Raw genomic sequence first — 4,969 nt, forward strand, 5'->3', positions numbered from 1 at the left:
TCTATCTATCTATCTATCTATCTATCTATCTATCTATCTATCTATCTATCTATCTATCTATCTATCTATCTATCTATCTATCTATCTATCTATCTATCTACTCAGAAATATCTTTGCAAATTGTTTCTTCCTTTTTCTCAAATGTCAGTTAAAAAGTAAACTATAAAGTGGCTTAAATATGTCCAAATGTTGCAAAGAGAAATTCAAATAATTTTCCTTTCACAAAACTCAAAACGTAAAACCAATTGAAGCAAAGTTTTTGTCAGATTTTCTAACTCACAGCAACACAGACATATTATGGTATCAAAAGTAACTTTATTTTTTCTCTATTGCCACCCACTTGAGAAAATATTTCAAATCCAGAAAAATTCTTTCCCCATTTAATTTAAGTATTCACATGGAAAACGCTAGAAAAAAATCTTTAGAAAAAATTCTTATTAAATTAAAATTATTTGGCTACTTTAACCTTTTTATATTTTTTTCCATGGTTTTTTTATTTTTCTACTGATTTTTAAGTTTTTCTTATTGTTGTTGCTCACAAAAACCACCCAATTATCCTTTGTATGTTAACGACGACGACTACTTGAGTGGTGATATAGAGTGTAGCATTTTTCGTTGTAGTAGTTATGTTAGGAGGCAAGCGTTCTATATAAGATGATGATTTAAAAATAAAGGTTGTTAAAAAAAGGTTGTAAAATACAATGCGCAAACATGACTAACAATTAATAAAGTAAGTTTTAGAGACTAGGTATATAGATCTAGTTGGTGGTTACACACTTAGGAAATCGCAATCAGAAAAATAATTACTTAAGTAGAAATCTACAGGAAGTGTAGAAGGTACCACAACTACTTCTTTCTAGAATATAACACTGTTAATGTTAATAAGAGTCTATATACTTATGAAAATTTAATATCATTTTTTTCTGCCAATTTTAAAACAAATTTTAACGGTTTTCAATAAAATTCAAAATTTCTAAAAATTTCCCACTATTAAAGCTTTTTCTCTATAAAACACTTTTCGTTAAAAAGCTTTGCTATTGAAAGAGACTACACAAAAAACTTATTGCTTTTAAACAAAGCTTTATAGAATTTACTCACTTATACCAAGACATGCTCACCACTACCATAACAAGATGAAGCAATATTTTTTTCCGTTCATTGGCTGGAAAATATTCGGTATAAAATGACAACAATTGCCAATAGTGACACAGTTTGTATAAAACAGCGGAAGTTGTAACATCTTTAAGTAGAGCAGCGGAGTATGCAAAGGATACACAAGGATATTTGAAATTAAAATAAAAATTTTGTAATAAAATATAAAATGTTTTAAATTTTTTCTAACTGTGTTTTTTATTAAAATAAGGGATTAGTTTTTGTAACAGAAGCATGTTTGGATTAATGACTCTTCAGTAATTAATAGAATCTGAAAATTTCATTAAAATGTTGTAGTGCTAATTTATGCTTTGATTTTTTTTAACAAAATAGTTATTGAGACTGAATTAAGGAACTTTAAAAATCGAGAATTTTGAACATATGGCTATCGGTTCACTTAGTATTACCAAATAAACTAGGCTATAGCAATTTTTAAAAAGAGTTTATTAGAAAACTGTTTCCAGCCTTGGTTATAGTTTGAAATCCCTAAAGTCTCAACAATAGATCAGTCTATAGATATATCTATACATCAGTCTATAGTCCTAAATATAGATCAGTTTTTAGTCTCGTTTATGGACTTAATTGTAGATCTGTTTATAGTCTACGGTCTTTACTGTAGACATGTCTGTGGACTAGAATATAGATCAGTCTATATTTATAGCTGTCAATAAGTGTATAGTATTTATAGCTTTAAATCAGTGTATAGTCTTGGTTACAGATCTGTTCATAGTCCTGACCGTAGGTTATTAAGTCGATATATAGTCGATAGTCCTGACTGTTGATTAGACAATAATCTTGACAATCAGCGGTCTAGAAATCGGTCTACAGATGGTCGATATTGCGGACTGTAGATCAGTGATCTAAGATCAATCTATTGTCTTGATAGTTGATAGTCCTGACTATTGATTATACTATAGTCTTAACTATAGATCAGTGAATAGAGATATGTGTATAGTCTTGAATATAGATCGGACTAAAGTCTTATATAGTATCTATAGTATTGTCTATAGATGCGTCTATAGTCCTGAATATAGATCAGTCTAGACAAAAGATCAATTTTTAGTATCGATAATAGCTCAGTCTATATCTGTAGTATTTAATCTAAAGGAGTCTATAGAGCGGTCTATCTCAATTTACATTAGTCTGCAATAGACCAGCCTGTAATAGTCAAATCTATCAACTAAAGATCTTGATTTTGACTATAGATCTGTATATAGTATATGATCATGACTGTAGATAAATTTATTGAATTTAATATATTAGGCTTTAGTCTTGACTATTGATGAGTCTATAGACTTTACTATAGACTAAACTGTACTATTGAACAGTCTCTAATTTTAGCTATATGCTAGTCTTCGTATTGACTAATATATACGACTATAGACATTACTATGGATCAGACTAGAAATTAGTCTAGAACGTTGGCTATACACCAACCTATTCTTAACAATAATACGGTCTTGATTGAGTTCAATTTCTTTTACAAATTAAATATTTGCAAACTAATACAACTAGATCACGATTCACTACGAAATTAATTATGTTTATCATGGCGTATAATAAATATTTATAAGTAAAAAATAATCATACGCTCCAATGAATTTTATTAAAGGTGAAGGTCACAGAAAATTTGAATATAAATATGTATATATGAAAGTTTAGGTAGTTATTAAATTAAATTTTAATATAAAAACATTAAAATATAAAACTCTTTTTAATGGCAAAATAACTTCTTTAAGTTAAATAAATAAATATTTACTCTTAAATTTCCCAACATATTTATTATAAAATTAGAAATTAATAATAAAACTCATGTTATTGTTAAATGTAACTGTTTTGAGTAAATCATAAAATATTTGACAATTTACTGGAGATATTATAACATATTCCAACTTAATTTAAATTTCCACAAAACAATATCGTTAACAAATTTTGCTGCTTCAACAATTAAACACCCGCAGGAGTATAAAATAAACAAAGAGAAATCCTTATACATTTACACACAGATTGCTGGAACTTAACATACACATACATGTATGTTTAACTGTGTGATTTTAACATAACAATCAATGTTTATAATCACATTTATAAGATTGTGTCTGTAGATATGTAAGTGTGTATATTTTCATACGTATATATACACACACACGCATAAAGAGTTTGTGTGTATTTGCGTTCATTTACCCAGCAACAAGAACAACAACAACTTCATGTTGTTCAATTCAGTTAATATTTAATTACATTTGATTGATTTGAATTGCAATTACAAACAATTTGTGAATTATGTTAATGAAGTTTATTGTATGTATGTTTTGTTGTAATTATTGTATTTAATATCCAGTCATATGTACTTTCTCAATATGTATACATATAAGGCAAATTGGTTAAGTCTGAAAAAATTAAAAAAAAACTTTGAAATTATTTTTTGACATTAAATTTTAAAGAATTTCTTGGATAATTTTTGTTGTATATTTCATAGAGTTTCTCCTTTATTGGAGTTAGTCTATTTTCCACATCAGACCTCACTTTACATATCATACAACGATTATATGTGCTTAGTTATGTGTAGCAAAACATTTTGTTTTAAGATTAATATCATAACAATCTTTGATTGAATATTATGCTTAAGACAAAAGCAATATTTATTTATGCTGCTTAAGCGGGAGTTTATCTTTGGTTTATAAAGTTTATGCAATGGACTAATTTAAATAAACTATTTTTGATGAAAATTTTAAAAAGATATTACAATTTAAATTTTCCAACATTTGTGGGAATTGTGAATTAAGTGAAGAGACGACTTGTCCTTTTGCTGAAGAACTTACTTTTTGTTAAAAATTAAAATTTCACTTTCACTTGGTGAAAAATTTAATTCTAGTGACAATGTGGCTTTTTGTGAAAAAGTCATGTTTTAGTTCTGTTCTAGTTCTACTTCCGGTCTAGTTCTGTTCAAGTTCTGTTTTAGTTCTGTTCTAGTTCTGTTCTAGTTCTAGTTCTGTTCTAGTTCTGTTCTAGTTCTGTTCTAGTTCTGTTCTAGTTCTGTTCTAGTTCTGTTCTAGTTCTGTTCTAGTTCTGTTCTAGTTCTGTTCTAGTTCTGTTCTAGTTCTGTTCTAGTTCTGTTCTAGTTCTGTTCTAGTTCTGTTCTAGTTCTGTTCTAGTTCCGTTCTAGTTCTGTTCTAGTTCTGTTCTAGTTCTGTTCTAGTTCTCTTCTAGTTCTGTTCTAGTTCTGTTCTAGTTCTGTTCTAGTTCTGTCCTAGTTCTGTTCTAATTCTTTTTCATTTGTTTCCTGTTCCAATTCTAGTTCTAGTTCTGATTTAATTGTTCTTTAGTTCTGTTCTATTTCTTTTCTAACTTGCATTTTTTTTTACTGCAAACTTTCTAAGTTCAAAATGTTTGTAAAATTATTATCATTTAATCACATTCTTTAAATTCATAAATCATTTAAAAACTTTTCCTATTATTTTATTATTTATTCTATTTAAATTATTAAATTTTCTCAATTCAATCATTTCAAATTTAAAAAAAAGTGATTTTCTTTAAATAAAATATAATTTTCCCAATAAATAATCATTCAACTTATCATCATTATATAAATATTTTATTACAGTTTTATCTACTTAAGAAAACTAGAATCTTTAAACTTTAAACTTTTCAGCAGAAAGTTTTTAAAAGTCATAAAGAAATATCTACAAAAGTGTTGTTGGCAAAAGGTCATTTAGCTAAATAGTTTGTGAAGTGTGTTTACTGAGTTAAATACTGAAGATTAAAACAAAAATAACGAAATGAAATTTAACAAAAAGTTTTTCTTTTTGTTGTGAAT

This window comes from Lucilia cuprina, chromosome 2, assembly GCF_022045245.1.
Source record: "Lucilia cuprina isolate Lc7/37 chromosome 2, ASM2204524v1, whole genome shotgun sequence".
NCBI classification, from domain to species: Eukaryota; Metazoa; Arthropoda; class Insecta; order Diptera; family Calliphoridae; genus Lucilia; species Lucilia cuprina.